This window comes from Vulpes lagopus, chromosome 21 (genome assembly GCF_018345385.1).
Source record: "Vulpes lagopus strain Blue_001 chromosome 21, ASM1834538v1, whole genome shotgun sequence".
Taxonomy (NCBI): domain Eukaryota; kingdom Metazoa; phylum Chordata; class Mammalia; order Carnivora; family Canidae; genus Vulpes; species Vulpes lagopus.
In genome coordinates, this window is record NC_054844.1 from 35,653,777 (window position 1) to 35,674,988 (window position 21,212).

The following is a 21,212-nucleotide window of genomic DNA, read 5'->3' on the forward strand; positions in this document are numbered from 1 at the left end:
ACTAAGCATCCTCTGGACCTCTTTGTAGAGTTACTGAATTTCTTGCTGACTTTGTGAGCCAGCATAAACAACTTAAATGTTTTGAGTTAACCTGTTTTATTTTGAAGCCATTGCTTAATTGGAAGAAACCCCAGGCCTTGAAGAATACAGACTTTATTTACTTGGTAGGGACTTTTGTAAATTGGCATAGGTATCTAGCTGTGGTGGCAGCCAGTTGTCACAGTTAATTATTTTTCTGAACTCCTATCAAGGGGTTTGGCCCACCCAAAGAGCCTAGGAAAAAGTAGAAAGAGGAATAACCATTAACCATTAAAGTGTTTACTCTTCATGACTTCTTCTTTTTTTTTTTTTTTTTAAAGATTTATTTATTTATTTGTTCATGACAGACAGAGAGAGAGAGAGGCAGAGACAGAGGCAGAGGGAGAAACAGGCTCCATGCTGGGAGCCTGACACGGGACTCGATCCCGGGACTCCAGGACTGCACCCTGGGCCAAAAGCAGGCGCCAAACCGCTGAGCTACCCAGGGATCCTCCACCCTTCATGACTTCTAATTATGTTCATTTATGTAATGGTTTACTATGCATATGGCTTATTTGAAAAGGGCCTCAAGTCCCTTTTGAAAGTTGTCATGCCACAAATAATAATGTTTTTGTAATGTTGATCTTTTTAAAGTTCAGAAAAGTGTAAAGCCTCAAGTGTTAAGTCAGCTTTTTGAGTGAAACCTATAGTTTGCAGGAAATATATTGGACCTATACTAATTTTAAGATTTATTTATTTATTTATTTATGATAGACATAGAGAGAGAGAGAGGCAGAGACACAGGAGGAGGGAGAAGCATGCTCCATGCCAGGAGCCTGATGTGAGACTTGATCCCGGGACTCCAGGATCATGCCCTGGGCCAAAGGCAGGCGCTAAACCATTGAGCCACCTCGGGATCCCCTAATTTTAAGATTAAAAAAATATTGAGAGAGTGCACGTGAACATGAACCAGGATAGGAGCAGAGACAGAGGGAAAAGGGGAGAGAGAGTCTCAAGCAGACTCCGCACTGAGTTCAGAGCCTACACTGGCTCGATCCCGTGACCCGGAGATCATGACCTCAGCCAAAACCAAGAGTTGGACACTTAGCTAACTGAGCCACCCAGGTGCCTCAATGGATCCATACTAATTTAAAAAGTTATGAGTATTAAAGCAGTGCTGGAGAGGGCATTTTTGTAGCTCCATATGGGTTAGAAGAAAGGTCTCATGGAAAGGTAACATGTCAGCAAAGACCTAGCAGATATCTAAGGAGGAGGAACCTTCCAAGCTGAGGAAAGAGTAAAGAAAAAAAAAGCTTGAGACAGGAACGTATCTGGTGTGTTGAGTCAAGATCAAAGGGTGGGCCAGGTCATGGGAAGGTGGCAGGAGATGGGGTCAGAGAGTTCACAAGGGGTGGATTGCGTAGGGCTCCTTTGGTCCTGGGAAGACAGCCTCTACCCTGAGTGAGATAGGTGTCATTGGGAGTGTTTTGAAGTAAGGAGTGACATGATCTGACATAAGTTTTAAAAAGGGGGCAGCCCCAGTGGCTCAGCGGTTTAGCGCCACCTTCAGCCCAGGGCATGATCCTGGGGACCGAGGATCGAGTCATACGCCAGGCTCCCTGCATGCAGCCTGTTTCTCCCTCTGCCTGTGACTCTGCCTCTCTTTCTGTTTCTCATGAATAAATAAATAAAATCTTTTCTTAAAAAAAGTTTTAAAAGGATTATTCTGGCTTCTGTCATTATTTCCGTTAGGAACGCACTGGACTACAGGCAACAGAATAACTAATAGTAGGAATAGTGGGAATACATGAGTAGGAATTGTTTTTCTTATGTTACTTTTTGGTGGAGGGCGTTTCTCGAATTGGTTCAAGGTTACCATGATCTGGTCATAGACCTAAGTTCGCTCTTTCTTTCTTTTCCACTCTCCTCCCATGTTGGCTTTTCTCCTGGTGCTCTTTGCCTCATCGTTATAGTGTGGCTGGCTGCTGTGGCTCCAGGTGTCACATCTTTGTTCAAGGCAGGTGTCACATCTTGTTTCAAGAAAGGCAGCACTTTACCATACCTACTCGGAAATTTTTTGCCTCCGTGTAATAAATAGGCCATTTGTGCTTGTAAGAGAAAAGGAGGAGTTAAAATATTTGCTTTCTTAGCTCTCACTGAAGAGGCAGGAAGAGGAGTTGGGGATGGATGCCAGGGTCCATCAGCCTCAATGTTTGGGAGTTATGATTCACTGTATCTGTGCTGCTTTATCAGTTTACTAGGCTCTCATGTACATTTTCTCATTTGGGTCCTCTAACGATCCTTGGGGAGAAAGCAAGGAATGGAGAGTCCGCTCCACTTTAGAGATAAGAGAGTCAAAGCCCAGAGAAGTGACTTCCTCCCAGGTATTTCAATCACAGGGCAGAGACTAGAACTACTGTCACAGACTCTCATTCATTCATTATTTCCTGGCACCTAACTTTAGAAAGATGTGAAGAGTCTGGATTCTTTCCCCAGCAGATACATTATCATTTGCATCCAGCCTCCTTGAGCAATTGAGAGGCTACTGGGAGGCCTCTGCTTTCTCTAAGGGCTTGGAGACTGTGATGACATTGTGACTTTTCTTTCTGGTTATCTTGAGTTCTGAGCTGCTGAAGGCTACTCAGGAAACCAGAGTAAAGAAAAGCATTATTCTAGAAGGAGGGAAAGAGGCAGTGTCATCCTGCTGGCCTTTGACACAGTGGGGAGGTTTGCTGAAAATCCATAGATTATGATGTTGCTTGGAGAAACATTTAAAATGCACCTGAAGAGCTCTCTGTGTAAAGAAAGTGTATTTTCATTAGTTTTGTGAATTGCATAATTATTTTATAAAGATAACAGTTGCCCTTTGCTATTGACTAAATCTGTGGTTTTTCCACCTAAGATTTGCTTGGAGCTGGGTTTCCAAGTAGCTCTGAGAAGCAGAACAGCTGCACTCCATGCCAGCCAGGCATTTTTTCCCTCCTGTCTCAGAGTCGATGCAGCTGGGAGAGGCTTGTGTTGCTCTCCAGATCCATCTTCTGTCCAGGTGCGCATTCACCCGTCCCTTTCACAAGACTGATGGTGTTTTATCCAGGAGACCTTGGGACCAAAATAATTAATGACCCAAGGCTCCAACTTGGCTATAAAAGAACACAACTAGGCCCTAAATTCAGGCAACAAAAAGAATAACAATGTAAAAAATCATGAGGAATGGGAATTTTAATTTACTTAGGACCCTGGGTATGTGAACTACAGTTAGTCCTTACAACAGTGTATGTGAGATGTTATTACTATTTCTGCGTTTCAGGTATATTTTCATACGTTAAAGAAGACTCACAGACTCCTGGGAGGCCTTGCCATTGTCAAGTTAAGGTTGTTTTTCCTTCTAGCAAAGCATTAACATTCTGATAGTTGGGCGCTTCCTGGAGCAACATTACACTCTGCCCACCTCAAGTCTATGTCAATGGGCTGCGGGTTATAAGGACATTTAATTGTATCTACATTTCCTTCTGGAAGCTAGCTTATTGATAAAAATCATTTGTTGCTTATAAATTACTAAGACATTTGTAAACTGAGGGAGACTCACGTCTTGCAGGATAGTGATCTCTATAAGTTAACTATTTTTTTTTTTTTTTCCTTTCTTTAGCTTTAGGGCAGCCAGGAGTGCCTGAGGACTGTCACACAGATCCCACCTGGGGTGGGGGGTGTATGAGTTGCAGGTCAGCTTCTGCTTTATCCTGAGCCTGCCTCATCACAAGCACTTTCTAGTTATCCAGATACTGACAGCTTTCCGTAGCATCCTGCATGCTCTAGTAAAACTTGGGGAAAAATCAGGAAAGGTTAATGAAATGTTTGGGGATGGAATGTTTGGGGATGAAATGTTTGGGGATGAAAAGTCTCAGGGACTGAATTCAGAAATATACCAGTTGTGTCCTATAAATGGGATTTGTTATGGTCTGGGGCAAGGTCGGTGTGGGTGGTTCTCAAATTTCTGAGGGTTTAAAGAAACCATTTAAGGATTTTCTTTTAAAATTTAGATTTCTGGCCTCCAACCCGGAGGTTCTGGTTACATAGGGTTGAGGCAGAGTCTGGGAATCTGTATGTTAGTGAGTATCCAGACAATTTGGATGCAGGTTTTCTGCAAGTGACATTTGAAGAAATATTGCTCAAAATTGAAATTCAATAGTCAGTACCGCACCAGGCGTTCAGGAAGCTTCTGGCTTCACATCCAGGGGTTTGTAGAAAACGGATTGATGCACTGTTCATGAATGAAGATGAACAGGTTTTCGCCAATGGAGACTTTTGCCATTTATTCCAACTTGGCATGTAGAACTTAGAGATGACATGGACTACGAGTAGCCCCCTCTCTAGGTAGGAATACAGAAATTAACAACAACAACAAAAATACAAAGAGGGAGATGCACAGCCTGCTTTCTTTACTTTTTCCCCTTACTTTAATTCTGTAATTTTTTATTTTCCTCACACAGCCAGACACACTAGAAGAGATTCTCAGAGGATGCTAAAAATATTGCTCGTGTCAACTGCAGACTTCACATCCCCATTGCTTGCTTGCTTTCTGAATTCTTAGTAGAGAGGACATCTTTTGTCTTCTGCCTCTTGTCTTTTTCTGACAAGAATTAGGTTCTGAGCTACTTTTGTGATCAGTTCCTGCCTCTCTGGCCAAACACACTAAATCCACATTGAGGCCAAGTGTTCAGGTCTCCTGGATGTCATGCAGACCCGAAGTCGACTGAGCAGGAGTTTGTTTTATATAGGGAGCTCAACCTGGCAATGGAAAAGAACAAAACAAAGGACCCACAGCTATAGTCCTGAATATAAGTTTGTTCCTTTGTTCAAGACATGTTTGAGTGGCTATTGTTTGTAAGATACTGGGCAGGTGCTGAGCTGATAAATCATTTCTGATTAAAAGAATTGATTTAGAAAATCACATTGTTTTGGTGTTCTGTTGAAAACCTTTAAAATTTGCTTACCTATTCTATATTATAAGCTTATTTAAGCACATTAAGAAATCTCTTTGAGCATTTACCATACCTGGTTCCTGGAGAACTGTAATTTTTAGGCTCTGTAAAGAAAGTGACCAAGTCCAGAAGCATGGACTTCGGTCAGACTGACTGTGGGCCACATCTTGCCTCTGCTTCCTATCTGCGAGGTAAATAAACTCAGGCAAGTTACTGCCCTCCTCTGAGCCTCATTTTTTTAGAAAAATATCTGTAGGTATAATTTAAAGGATCTTTTCAAAGATTAAATAACTAAAGAATTTGAAGCATATATTTCATATTTAATAAATTTCAAGTAATATTATTATTGAGGTTTCTCAACTGCCCCCCAAGGAGCCTGTAGTACAGCTGGGGACACAGTTCCATTTTTACTTCAAAGCACACTGAAAGGGAGGATGGTGAGTACCAGGTCAGTGAGAACAACAGAAGTGCTGTTGGACGCGAGAGGGGTTGGAGGGAACCTCTCTGAAGAGCCAGGCCTGAAGAGAGGGTATAGACAAAGTATGAAGTCACCCTCTGACTGTATTTGCAAACTGACCTGCAGTGGTCAATACTTAATTTTGAGCTACCCAAGTCAAGAAATGTTGAAAACATAAGTGGCAGAAGAAAAAGGACAATTACTTCTGTAAGGAAGAATTAAAGGATCTGTGATTATTTAATCTAGAAACATGGTTCTTAATGTTTCTAGTCCTTGAGCCATTTCGGAAAGGCAAAAAAGAAAAAAAAAAGATACATACACACAAGATAATGAAACTAATGATAGAGATTTTGTGTTTTTGATTTTTATTGTTCTTACATGCCTAAAGGAAGTAAGTGCTGATTATCCATGTTGATGAATGAATGTCATTTCCCTGTTTTTTTCTCATTGATTTTGTAAAGTCACAAAGAAAATAATTTTTGTAAAAAGCAATTTATCTGAATGGGAGGACTGGTGACTTTTGAAGTTTTACTAGTTGCATTATAGTCAGCATGAATATAAAATCTATCATTCAGAATGGGGCACTTTTGAGAATCAAAAGGGATCCTTTATTAATAAACTGAGACAACAAATGTTTACCTGAGTTCTGGGTAAATAGGGAAATGTATGGGGCAGCCTGAGTATAGTTTTTATTTATCAAATACCTACCACTAGTCATTTCTTAGTTAATATTGAAAATAAATCCATAGTTCCTATAAAACAGTAAGCTTACATGGGTTTAGTCATGCAATAAAAGGAAGAAATGAAAATTAATATTTCTTGAATACTTATTTGCTAGGCATTATCTCGATCAGATTTAAAGCTCAGAGAGATATGCAAATTCATCATTTTCATTGCTGGTAAGTAACAGATATAAATGAGGCTTTAATTCCTGATCTGTGTTGGGACTTTATTAGAACATATATTGACATAAAAACATACCAGGTTTAGGTAAAAACTATAATTCTTAGAAAAATTCAGAATGGCTCAGAATTAGTAGGAGAATTTCAAAGGAAGAGGCAAGATTGGACCTTTCCAAGGTTGGAATTTCTCTTCCTAGAATCCTTAAGAATATGGGAGCATTCCTTACTTGAAGGTAATTTAGGGAAAAAAAAAATTGGAAAGGGATAAGAACTGTTATTCACGTACCCTAATGCAGTGTTTTTACTAGTCTCTCTCTTCTTTGCTCCAAAGGTCCATTCAATTTTCTCAGAAATTGAGTGTTTTCTTACTCTTGTCTTGTGCTTTTCCATGGTAATAAATTCTGGCTTCTTAAACTGGTTCAGCGGGAACCTGTGTATCTGTAAGAGACTAGACCAGACTCCTATGTTGTTGCCGTCTTGAACCTGAGCTACGCTCTCCCCTGAGGTTTGACCAAGACCAGGTACATCTAAAGGACAGTGGGGATATTGCATGGGGAATGGAGGAGCTGGTACCCCTGAATATAGGAGCATAGTGCTGGCTGGAGTCAGACTGAAGTAGGAGAGCAAGGTTCTTGTCTCATGGAGTTGAAGAATGAATCTTAGAACTGACCAGGGAGCTTGTGGCCTTAACATTCTTGTGATGTCTTGGTTTGAGGGAGGACTGGTGATAACATCTTTAATGGCTTCTTCATTGGGGTCTGATTATTCTTTTTTGGTCACAGATGACTGTCATAAAAAGACACCCTCCTGACCCACACCTAGGGCAGGGGGGTCTGGTTTGTGCTCTTATCTCTGGTTTCCTTACACCTCAGTATTTTTGGGATTTCTGTGAGCCTGATCCTGTAGCCCCCTACCTATCTCTCCCTACCTGTCCCTTACTCAAGTCCTCTGTTTTCAAATCGTGATTCAGGTATGCAGTAGCTGTGTAGCCTCAGCTCCCCCATTCCTCTGATTAGGTCTTGCTCATGGATATGTGACCTGTTCAGTTACACAAGGCATGGAAGGAGAACCCTACTCTTGGCTTAATGCTCTGCGGTCCTTATCTTGAAATTTGTAATAGTTTTTGAACAAGGAGCCTGACATGTAACAGGTCTTGTTCTAAGCCTTATTCATTTGGAAAACAGAGATCGTGATATTTTCTTCATCTCTGAGTACACAGGATTCTCCTAGGAAAGAATATGCCAGTGGGAAGATGGAGTCAGACAGTGAACTTAATCCAGACCAGCTCATTCATTAAAAAGGAAGGTTGAGCTTGGCTTACACATGGTGCCCACCTCTCAAATTGTTTGTTAGCTTAGCTGGCTGTGGACATGTGCCATGGGGTGGGAAATGGAAAAATAAAAGTGCTTTTTTAAGTGAGAATATCTAGGAGACATTAGAAGGATTATATGAACCATGGTCATGCAGTGTAGCATGAAGATTAGGGAGAGGGTTCCTTTACTTCAGCAAAACTGAGCTTTGCTGCCGCAGTGTTGGTGCTGACATTAGCACCATAGCTTGGTAGATTCATTCACACTGGTCAAGTGCAGGTGGCAGAGCCAACAGTGGTGGTCAAGTTCCCTTTTAGATCCTGAGGGACCCAGAGAATCAAGCAACAGATACAACCACCACCACTACCACCACAAAAATGAACTCACATCATGGTGTGTGGAAGAGGAGGCAAATGCCAAATGCCAGGTGGTTCCTCAGCTACTGTATTAAAAACACAAATGAGAAATTTTCTGCACTGTCTGAGAAATAGTCAGAATGGAATTTGTAGGGGCTGGCGGTACTTTAAAGGTTAGTGAGGGAATGATATCAGAGAAAGGTGGGTTGTTGAGAAAATTAAGACCTGTCTTCTATTCTGAATTAGTGTAGTTTGTCACTTATGGTTACCTCAGCATATTATTAGCTTCTTTTACTTCTATTAATTGATCAGGAGAAGAAATGGATTTCAAAATCTATAAAGCAATGTAACATTCAAGCAAACCATAACACCAAAGGCAAGGAAAAAACAGTACTTAATAAAAATGTTACTAATTCATCTCTTCTTTATAAAAAATAAGAATGTACTCTTACTGTGATGTTAACAAAGTTTTTTTATTCCTTGCTCACACATCTCAACTCATGAAGTTGAAGGCTCTTTAGTATGCAGCTGTGGTATCCTGTTCATGATCCTACATTTATACTGTAGATTTAAATATGGATAGGAAATCAGCACATCTCTTCAATTAGCCATTGCTGTTATATATTTGAGTAATCAGTATCCACAAAAATGTTAATTTCTGATTATTCATGGATAGAAGCAGTTGTCCCCTTGGTAGTTGAACTTTGGTGTCATAGATAACACCCTTTGAGAGCAGGGATGGATAAAGAACTGATGGTAGATTTATTGTAACAAGTAGCAAGATAGCTCAATGGAAGAGACAAAAACAATGAAATCAAATCCACCACCTATTTCGGGGAGGTAAGAATTGGACTTAAACCATTCATTTGACAGATTGGGCAATGTATTTAAAAAAAAAAAAACTAAGAGGCAGATTTCTTAGTCTGTCGTGCCTGCCACAGAGAAGAAATATGCCATTTAACAAGTACTTTGCCCAGGTGTTTTTGCTCCTACCAGCTGGCAACTACAGAATGTAGTACTGTCTTATCTTCACCAGGAGACATTACAACAAGTTCCTGGGGAGTTAACAAATAGAAAATATCCAGGCCTGCTCAGCAGGAACGAAGCTTTAATATTCTTAACCTGCTGAAGGCAGTGGAAAGTGTTCATTAGAACAGTTGCTCAAATGAGTCACATTTATATTGCCTTTCTACCCTGTGTGTCTTTACTGGATCCTGTGCCGAAGCTGACATTTCCACAGGTGCAACTTGCTGCAAACAGGTCAAGAGCTCTGAAGTTTTGCAGAATTTACAGAGCTCTGTTTTCATTTAATGTTTGAGCCATCTTGGTTTATAGTCTGTGTGAGAATATTTACCAAAAAGACCGTGGTTTTGTTTCTGTTTTTGTTTTGTTTTGTTTTTGTTTTTGTTTTTGTTTTTTGCTTACTTCTGAATGATCTGAGCGAAATTTATTTCTTAGGAACATAAACGATGGCTTGAACTATATATTTTCTAGTCCTTTAAGTGACCAAACAGATAGGATGGCATACCTCAGCCCAGCGTGGTTAATTCACTGCATCTTTATGTTGATCTGAAAAAAAAAAATGACTCCTGGAAGATTTCATTTTGAAATACCATCTGCTAAATTGCTAAATTATGTTTTAAGCTTTTTTTTTTTTAAATGAAGGGTTACTTTCTAAGAACAACTTAGAAGCATTAAGATAATTTGTCTTGCAGTTATGACCTTGAGAAAGAGGCAGAATGTTCCTGCTTCATGATTTTGGCAGAGACCTTTAAGCTAAACAAATGATTTCAGCAGCATAATTTGATTATTCCATTTGCCAACAGTTCCAGGCTCCTGGTACATATCTTCTATTTTCTTATTCATAGAAAATCTTTTCTTTTCAAAGACATAGCTTTAGAAATCCTCTGATACTGAAATATGTTGTTGTTGTACTTATATATTATACAAACTCAGAGAAACTTGAGGGAGAAAATACTATTTCCTTGACATTTCCTATAAGCAAGTGACTCAAAAGAAATGGAAAACCAAGAGACAGAATTCAGAAAGGAAGATTACAGGAATTAAATAATTGTAACTTCTGTGCTGAGAAAAACTCAGAAAAAGGAAATGTAATTATCCAAAACGTTAAATTTTAATAAATTGAACACCATTTATTTAAAAGGCATTTTCATATTATTGGTGCTTTTTTTTCCCCCCAACTAATGTTTTTCAGGAGCATGCCTTTGGAGCAGGGAGTGTGCCAACAATCCATACATATTTAAGATCTCACAAAATTATCTGATTTTTTTTGTGGTAGTTAATAAAACCGTATCAAATAATTTAATTTGAATGGGCTAGCTGAGAATAGCTGTCATGCAACACACATGAAATAGTTCTTTAACATTCTAGGAAAAGCGACTCTCCTCGGCTGGATATTCCATTTCGACACCGCTTATGACACACAGCTGGTTCACCCACCGTGGGTCATTTGCAACAGAGGATGTACTCTGTGGGCAGCTCAAGGGCATATGCATGATTGGATGAACCCCAGGGAAGGCACTTTGACTCAACTTGCAATATATTTGCTTTTACTTGTTTAAATTCCAGTGTTTAAAGATCTATCAAGATATTTTGGATAAGGTGGATCCGAAGAACTCAACATAGGATTTTAGGAGAGTGAGGGGAAACATACTACAAAAGTCTTCATCCTCAGAGAGGTTCTTTTTAAAATGAATTCAAATTAAACATAATAAAGGAGTTTTTCCTCTAAGTATGTTGAAGTTTGGTATTTCTGTCCAAAATACCATCTTAGAACCTTTAAAACCATATGAGAAACAGTTTTTTTTTAATGTCATGCATAGAAATGATACCTTTTAGAAAAAGATTTTTCTAAAAGAGAATATATTCTAAGCCAGGTTTGGTAAACCAGGGCTTATGGGCCAGATCCTGTTTATTTGGTATGGTGCATGAACTAAGAATGATTTTCACATTTTTTTTAATAAGGCTAACGTTTATTGAATTCTTATCCAGACCAGGTGCTACACGTCTTAACTCATTTCATCTTCACTATACTCTAATGAGGTTGGCACTATTACACTCCCCATTTATCAGTGAGGAAACTGAAACAGAGAGATCCAAGGCCACTTATTATTTATAATATAAATAATAAGTGGCAGAGCTGGGATAGGGGCAGCCTGATGCCATAATCCATGCCTTTAACCAGCATATTCTACAACGTCTGGAACATAAACTCCCCAATGGGCTGTTTGTGTCCTTCTACTGCTTGCTTTATCCTTATTCCCTAGCAGCTCTCTCCAGATAGCTTTGGTTTCAAACAAATGAAACTCTTCTATTCTTCTCAGCTTTTGCGGGCTGTGGGTTGTCCCTAAGGTTTGTCTCTCTGACTGGACTGCTTTTCTCCCATCACTACCTCTCCAAATCCTGTCCATTGCTTCAAGAACTAGAAGATAAGATGCTAGTTATAATAATGCCAAAACTTCTGGCTACCAACTAAATAAAGGAGACTTTAACAGAATCGTAGGAGAAAAGTTGAGCGAATGGACAAATCACTTTGAATACGTTTTTAAATGGTTGGGGAAAAACAAAAGAAAAATATTTTGTGACACTTGGAGATGATAGGAAAGGTCGATTTAAGTGCGCATAGTTATTGGAACACAGCCATGCTCCTTTATTTATGTGTGGCTGCTTTTAGGCTGCAATGGCAGGGTGGCATTGTTGCAACAGAGACCATCCAGCCTGCAAAGCTTAAAGTGTTTACTACCTGGCCCTTTGCAGAAAACGTTTGCCAATTTCTGTTCCGTAATACTCAATTTCTGATTTTGATCCATGATTGCATAATGAAAAAGTAAGTTTTGGTAGTTAAACTAGACTTTATGTCATAATTACTTATGCACTAACATTATGAGCACATAATCAGAGCAGGGATGGTATTATTCTGCGTTGACATTTGCATGGCAGGTAGCAGGTTCCCAGAAAATATTTTTTTCAAGAAATAGAGGAATAAATTGACACATGAAGCCGAAGAAGATCAGTATTAAAAGAATAATCCATTTTATCCATGTACGTTTTCTTCTGATTTAGTTTAAACTAGTTTTGAAAACTTCTTTGATCTAGTAATATTTGTCATGTCCCTGAAGTAATTCATTGCCAAAATTTGAAAACAATACATTTGTGGAATCACAAATTTGTGTCTGATTTAGCTCAGCTAAATGTAATCCTAATTAGATGTGTGGTGTTCTAGTATTTCATGTTCCCAATTCATTTTTTATGGTTCCTCTGTGCCGTGCAGTATTAAAAATATATGCAAATCTCTATGATTATTCACACCGAGAGACAGAAGCTTCTGTGATCAGTAATCAGCCATTTACACATAAAGAAATTGATTTGTAGAGAATCAATAATTAGATGGCCTTGGAATATAAATCTGAGATTTTTGCTGTAGAATGGTTTTCTTCTGATTGACTCTTTAAGTTCTGAGTCTAAGGCTTCCATGATTATTGATTATAATTGTTTTTAAAGTAAATGACTGCCTTGGGACTTCTTTTGAGACTGGAATAAGTCCAAAATGCAAAACTTCTGACTGCGTTAGTAAACAAATAAATCTCTAATCTCATCAAGCAGGTTCTTTCCTGGAAGCTGTGTAAATTAGAAACACAGTGTCTCACAATTCCATTAATCAAATCACATCAACATAATTTAATAAGTCACATATACAACACTAAGGTCTTACTTAGAGTCAGGGCCAGCCTTAGTGTAAGAGGGAGTCAGTTACAGAACTCTTAATGTGAGAAACTTAAAAACCTTTTAGAATGAAGAGGGATAGCAGAAAAACTTTTCTAGATAAATATTAAAACATTTAATTTCTTTTTATGAAATTTTAGAGTGTATATTTGAGATATAAGATTGAACAAAAATGACCATAATACTTGTGCATATGTAAAATACATAGAAGAGTTTTCTTTTGTTTTTTAAAGATTTTATTTATTTATTTATTTATTCATGAGAGACACACAGAGAGAAGCAGAGACATAGGCAGAGGGAGAAGCAGGCTCCCTGCTGAGCAGGGAGCCCCCTGATGCAGGACTTGATCCCAGGACCCCGGGATTGTGAGCTGAGCCAAAGGCAGATAGATGCTCGACCACTGAGCCACCCAGGTGGCCCAGAACAGTTTTCTTAGATTAGACATTGATATCCATCTTTATACTATTTGATACAAAATCAAAATTGTACCCATGCTACTTACAAGCATGGGTTCTATGGTAAGTGTAAAAAATTTGAGTGAGAGTTAGAAAAGGATTTAACAATTACAGTTTTTTAAGGATATCTTAATCCAAATTCCACATTGTTTCACTAGGAATATGTGCAACTTAAATTGACACTATTGGCCACTTTAAATGATTGCCTTATGTATGAAGGAAGTATTTTCTATAGGTTCTGTAGTTACTGTTTTCTATAGGTTATCCTGTTCCAAGTCAATCTGTCTGTGGAGATATAGACATAGACACAGATATTATACAATATTTTTCTTGTAAACAAAATAGTAAATATAGTGTTACCTTTTCTTCCATGACTTTTCACAGCACATGTAAATAATTGATCAATACAGTGTAATTAAGAAAATGAGTTACATAAAAAAAGGTACTTCTAGGAAGTAAAGGAGAAAAACTGGAAATAATTAAAATTATGAAACAATAATTATGTGACGTGATTTAACATGCAAATCTTTAAAGACATTTAAATATAGCAATTTACAATTACAAAATTATGCAGGCAACATGCAGGTGTGTTATATAGCACAACAATATAATGAACCTTACCACCCAAATCAAGAATGAGAACACTATGAATAGCATCATCCTGGATCCCTTCAGAGATAGTAATTATTTTGAATTTTGTTTTCATTATCCTCATGCCTTATTTAAAAAATAGTTCTATGTATCGTAACTCCCCCCAAATTGCTTAATATTGCTTATCTTTGAAATTTTATAATTTGTTTTATTCATTCCTGATACTTTATCTGGCTGTACTTCATGCATTTTTCCCTGTGGTAAAATATCCTATGGCATGAACATACTATAAGTTATTTATCCATTATCCTATCACTAGACATTTGGGCAATTTTCAGTTTTTTTCCCCCTATTTTATACTGTGCTATGAATATTAGTGTAGACATCTCTGATACACATTTGCAAACAATGAAGAGTGTAATATAGGGCATATAATGAAGAGTAGAATTGCAAGATCATAGTTTATCCAAATGTTCAAGTTTACCATATAATGAGATATGGTTTTAAAAAGATGTTTAGGGACACCTGGGTGGCTCAGCAGTTAAGCATCTGCCTTCAGCTCAGGGCGTGATCCGGGAGTCTCGAGATCGAGTCCCATGTTGGGCTCCCTGCATGGAGCCTGCTTCTCCCTCTGCTTGTGTCTCTGCCTCTCTCTCTCCTGTGTCTCCCATGAATAAATAAAATCTTAAAAAAAATGTTTAGACTAATTTATGCTACCACTAGCAACATTCCATTTGATCCATATCCTCACTAGCATTCGGTATTGTCAGAGTTCTTAATTTGTGCCAATCTGTTGGGGCAAATTGATTTCACTAGACTTTTGATTTTCAGTTCCCTGATTACTAACGAGGGTGAACATCTTTTTTCAATTGAAGTGGAGTTGACATACAATGTTATATTAGTTTCAGATGTACAACAGAGTGATTCAACAACTATTTATGTTGTGCTACGCTTACCACAAGTGTAGCTGCCATCTTGTCATCACCATACAACCCTATTAGTTTACCATTGGCTACATTCTCTATGCTGTACTTTTCATCTCCATGACTTATTCATTCCATAACTGGATGCCTTTACCTCCCATTTTTCCTCACCCATTTTGCCCATCTCCCCTCCCCTCCCCTCTGGAAATCCTATTCTCTGTATTTATGGGTCTGTTTCTGCTATTTTGTTTATTCATTTGTTTCATTTTTAGATTCCACATATAAGTGAAATTATATGATATTTGCCTTTTCAGATTTACTTCACATAGCATAATACTTTCTAGGTCCTTCCATGTTGTCTCAAATGGCAAGATCTCATTCTTTTTATTATTGAGTAATATTCCATAATATATATACTAACATATGTATATAATATGTATATATTATGTCTTATTTATCCATTCATCTATTTATAGACACTATTGTGTCTGTTGTAAATAATGCTGCAGTAAAAACAGAGGTGCATATTTCTTTTTAAATTAGTGGATTATTAAAAAAAATAAATTAGTGGATTATTAAGGAAGGTTTTATTTGGGCACCTAGGTGGCTCAGTTGGTTGAGTGTCTGCCTTTGACTTGGATTATGATCCCTGGGTCCTGGGATTGAGTCCCACATCAGGCTCCCTGCTTAGCAGGGAGTCTGCTTCTCCCTCTCCCTCCTCCTCCCCCTGTTAATGCTCTCTCTCTCTCTTTCAAGTAAGTAAATAACATCTTTTAAAAAAGTTTTTATTTAAATTCCAGTAAGTTAACACAGTGTAATATTAGTTTCAGGTGTACAATATAGTGATTCAACACTTGCATACGTCACCTGGTGCTCATCACAAGTGCCCTCCTTAATCCCCATCACCAATTTAACTCATCCCCCCACCCACCTCCCTGCTGGTGACCATCTGTTTGTTCTCTGTAGTTAAGAGTCTGTTTCTTGGTTTGGCTCTTTTTCTCTTTTTACCCTGTGCTCATTTTTTTTGTTTCTTAAATTCCACATATGAGTGATATCATATGGTATTTGTCTTTCCCTGAATGACTTATTTCCCTTACTGTTATACTCTGTAGTTCCATTCATGTTGTTGCAAATGGCAAGATTTCATTCTTTTTTATGGTTGAATAATACTGCATTGTATATATATATATATGCCACATCTTCCTTATCCATTCATCAGTCAATGGACACTTGGGCTGTTTCCATAACTTGCCTATTGTGGATAATGTTGCTATAAACATCAGGGTGCACATATCCCCTTGAATCAGTATTATTGTATCCTTTGGGTAAATATATAGTAGAGCAATTGCTGGACTGTAGGGTAGTTCTATTTTTAACTTTTTGAGGAAACTCCATACTGTTTTCCAGAATGGCTGTACCAGTTTGCATTTACAGAGCTAGAACAAACAATCCTAAAATTTGTACAGGACCACAAAAGACCTGGAATAGCCAAACATCCTTGATAAATAAAGGCAGAACTGCAGATTTAAGTTATATTATAGACTTAAGTTCTATTACAAAGTTGTAGTGATCAAACAGTATGGTATTGGCACAAAAATAGACACATAGTTCAACAAAACAATAGAAAACCCAGAAATGAGCCCACAGCTATATGGTCAATTAATCTTTAACAAAGCAAGAAAGAATATCCAATGGGAAAAAGACAATCTCTTCAACAAATGATTCTGGGGAAACTGGACAGCAACATGCAAAAGAATGAAACTAAACCACTTTCTTACAACACACACAACAAGAAATTCAAAATGGTTGAATGATGTAACTGTGAGACCTGAAACTAAAAAATCCTAAAGAACAAGGGCAGTAACCTTTTTCACATCTACCATAGCAACTTCTTTCAGGATATGTCTCCTGAGCAAGGGAAACAGAAGCAAAAATAAACTATTGAGACTTCATCAAAATAAAAAGCATCTTCACAGCAAAGGAAACAACAAAACTCAAAGACAACCTACAGAGTGTGAGAAAATACTTGCAAATGACTATCTGATAAAGGATTAGTATCAAAAATACATAAAGAACTTATACAACTCAATACCCCAAAACCACATATTCCAATTAAAAAATGGGCAGAAGACATGAATAGATATTTCTCCAAAGAAGACATCCAGATGGCCAATAGACACATAAAAAGATGGTCAACATCGCTCATCATCAGGGAAAAGAAAATCAGAACTAGAATGAGATACAGCCTCACACCTGTCAGAATGTCTAAATTCCACAACATAAGAAACAACAGGTTTTGGCATGGATGTAGCGAAAGGGGAACCCTCTTGTACTGTTGGTGGGAAAGCAAACTAAATTAGTGTTTTTGTTCTCCACAAATGTTCTCCAGTAGTGGAATTACTGGGTCATATAGGACTTCTATTTTTAACTTTTTGAGGAAGCTCAATACTCTTTTCCACAGTGGTTGCACCAGCTTACATTCTCACCAACAGTTCCTCTTTCTTTACATCCTCACCAACACTTCTTTTTTTTAAATTTTTTGTCTTTCTGATACAAGCCATTCTGAAAAGTTTCTGATTGTGATTTTGGTTTGCATTTCCCTGATCATTGCTGATGTTGAGAATCTTTTCATGTGTCTGTTGGCCACCTGTATGTTTTCTTTAGAAAAATATCTATCAGGTGCTCTGTCCATTTTAAAATCAGATTATTTGATTTTTCATGTTCAGTGTATAAGTTCTTCATAAGGGTGAACATCTTTTTATATTTTTATTACTATTGCATATTCTTTTGTGAAACACCTTTTATCTTGTAATCTTTGATCCACTTACCCCCTCCCTTTGTTTTTTTTTTGTGTTTTTTTGTCTTTTTTGTATTTATTTGTATTAATATTCATTTTCCAAAATGAAATTACCCTTAAATACAATAAAAAACACCAGCAAAATATTTTGAAACCCACTATGGTTTCAAAAAAATTATGTGGATTCTGTAAAGCAGTGATAGTTTTTATTAAAATAGTCCCAACAGAGAATGTCTATCTCTGGCTAAATACTGAGTTCATTTTTTTAAAATTTTTATTTATTTATGATAGTCACAGAGAGAGAGAGAGAGAGAGAGAAGAAAGAGAGGCAGAGACATAGGCAGAGGGAGAAGCAGGCTCCATGCACCGGGAGCCCCACGTGGGATTCGATCCCGGGTCTCCAGGATTGTGCCCTGGGCCAAAGGCAGGCGCCAAACCGCTGCGCCACCCAGGGATCCTAAATACTGAGTTCAAAGGTAGATGACAGACTAAATCATATCATATATATATATATATATATATATATATATATAGTAGCTAGAAATATATTACTGTTTTTTAAATCTAGAAGTAAGAGTGGTCTTTTATCCTGAAGCCTTTCAGTTCTCTTTTTTTTTTAAAATAAAGGATTTATTTATTTGAGATAGAGAGAGAGAGAGTGTGCATGCATAAGCAGGGGGTGGGTGGGTGGGTGGGAAGAAGACGGGGAGAGGGAGGGGGAAAAGCAGACTCCCCACTGAGCAGGGAGCCTGACATGGGGCTCAATCCCAGGACCCTGGGATCATGACCTGAGCTGAAGGCAGATGCTTAATAGACTGAACCCTGACAGTCTTATTTTATATTAATTAATTATCATTTATATTATACTTTGTACTTTGACAAGTCTTCTAGTATCTGTGGAATTTAAAAGTTAAAAAAAAAAGTTTGGAGTGGTAACTACTTAAACCATTACTACCATACCTGCAGTTTTTTGTGTTTTTTAGGCTTTTGCCAGTAGGATAGAATTATGCCATTGTCAGTGGTAACATAATATCAGTATAAAAGCTACTTAAACATCATTATTCTAATTATTGTAATTCTTTAAAATACAACTTTAAAATCCAATTGTGCCCTAAAGTGGTATTTCAGCTGTAAGAAGAGAGTGTATTATTTGAAGCCTGAGCTTTTTGTTAGGTGTCTTTCATTCTTTCATCCACAGGGAAAAGGTCACTATCTGGGTATAATTATTCATTTCACCTTTTCTACCTAGTGAGGCAGCCTGTATTCCCATGACCTGTCCTTTTCAGTGCTCCTCCCTGGATTTCAGGCCCCCATACTAAGCTTAATTTACACATTGATTTCATGTGTTTACAGTGGTGGAACAATGACCGTACTGGATGGATTCTGTGCTGAATATATTCTTGTGCTCTTGCTTCCTGTGTAAGAGAGGACTCTACCCTATTGGTATCATCAGACATGTAAACCAGCACTCCCTAGGCAGGGTGAAGGTTCATCTTAAATCCAGTAAGGAAGCTTCATATGGGAGAACTTCTCTGAGACTTTGGCTTCTCTGTACCATCTAGTATTAGTAGAATTCCTGAAAATCACCTTCAGCTGGGATGCTCTGAGGAGTAAATGATCGCAATCTGACATATAGTAAGTGCTCATTAAAGGTCACCAATGAAGAAAATGAGTTTTGATTCTATGTTGTTACAGATCTTTACAGATTTGGCATATGTCATGTTTTGCTATTAATTCATAAGGCTGCCTTACTAAACTTTTATTTTAAATGTAAGGGAAGCTCTCACTTTTTGCTTTTTTTGGATGGCTACTCTTGTTTTATTTCCCCTAATTAGCTGAAAATCTATTTGATAGGAACTTTGTCTCATCTATCTACATAGCACCTAGGAAAGTGCTTAATATATAATAAATGCTCAGCAAATATTGTTCTGGTTGAATTAGTAAGTGATCTAGGGTATATTTATGTTGAAATCACAGATTTAAGAAATATAGTTGGCCAGTGAAACATAATATGTATTCATTTGGACTTATAAATAAAACTCATGAAGCCATTATCATTTTCAAGGTGGCTAGTGGTTCTGGGGGGGCTCTGTTATAACCACTGTATCTGGTTCACTGTCACCGAGTTATCAGTGGAGAACTTGTTTTGGGTATACATTCAAAAGTAGAAAGTAGACCACCTTCACTCTCCTGTAGGGTTCAGAAGTCCATTCTCAACAATGCAGAAAATAGATTGAGGAAAAATACATTTAGGGGAAAGCAAAATGGTACTTTCTTATCTGTGAATAATAGTTGCTAATAATAAATCTTAGCCTTTGTATATTATCTCATTACATCTATACTACTTTGAAATTATATAATGTTCTTCTTCATGGAAGGGAGAAGTGATTTTTATTCCCGTGCCTAACCATTCCTGAATATAAAAATTATAAAATGTGTAAAAATATTGTCCTATTTGTCCTAATCTTATGTCTCTATCTTGTCCAAAGAGGAGAAAGAGAAGAAATAAAATAGAGCTCCTTTTAAAATTGTAAATTCTTTTGGATGCAGTTTCTGGAGAGAGAGGGAGAGAGAGAGAGAGAGAAATATCAAGATTTCTCAAAGCCATTACATCATGCCCTAATTCGAGCCTGTCTTTTTCTTGATTCAATCTTTGTCAGGACTAATTTTACTAAAAGTGACTTTATTCTAGTCTTTTGTATGGACCCTAAAATGATCTCTTAAGTTATTCTATAGTATGGAGTTTTAAGTTGCATAAATTTTTCCCTTTACCAGGGTTTTCTGCTATAAGTCATATAAGAACAATTTATTCCCAGCTATCAGTTTTAACAAAGCGTGACCTGGAAAACTAACAATGGAAAATGGAGCTATTCTCTGCTATAGCTTTTATTTCAGTAGGGTATTGAATGTTTAAAATGCTTTGGCTCAGGAGTCCTGGATATTGCTTCCAGCTTTTGATTCCTGCCTACATCCTACTTTGGTCCTGTTTTCCATTCCAGAGCTAGGTTTGTTTTCCAGGCTGGCTTTATATTCAGATTCCATTCAGATTCAGACCTGCTTGACTTTCTGTACTTCTGGCTCAAATCCCAAACAAAAATCTGTCTGGATAAATCAGAGATTCAGATGGTTAAGGGCCATTTATAAGTAGTTGTACTGTGTATTTGAGATTTTGGTGAGTTCTTATAATATCAAACAAAACAGTGAAGCCCAATTTTTAGAAATAGTCTTCACTTTTATCACTATAATGCATGAACATAGTATATGAGGCCAGACAATATTTATGGGTTATTATTACAACAACCAGGGCCAACTCCTAAGTCTTGTTCCCAAGGCCAACAAACTTTTATTTCATTTTTATTGTTAATATTCATTATTATAATTATTATTTTTAGATGTAAGGAATTTTAAGTAAATTGGCATAGTTAAGACCAAAAAGATAAAGTGGACACTGCCAGCTTATCTTCAGCCATTGCCTTTAACAGGCTCGGAACACAACTTGAAACACAGTTGAGTCTTGCTGTTCTGAGACAGTGAAGGAATTTCCTCAGTATTTAAATATATTAATATAACCAGTTATATAAATCTAAATATAAAACCAATCTATAAATTTAGAGGTGGCATTTACCATCTCTGTGAAAAGCTACACATCCTAATCAATTCCAATCATATTTAAAAAAATTA

At 37.5% G+C, this 21,212-nt stretch overlaps 1 protein-coding gene across 2 annotated transcripts in view; it reads left to right on the plus strand.

Annotated features, from left to right (window-relative positions):
* Window positions 1-21,212, plus strand: part of TMEM117 (transmembrane protein 117) — a 467,289-nt gene that overhangs the window by 177,922 nt on the left and 268,155 nt on the right. The gene's annotated exons all lie outside the window — the stretch shown is intronic.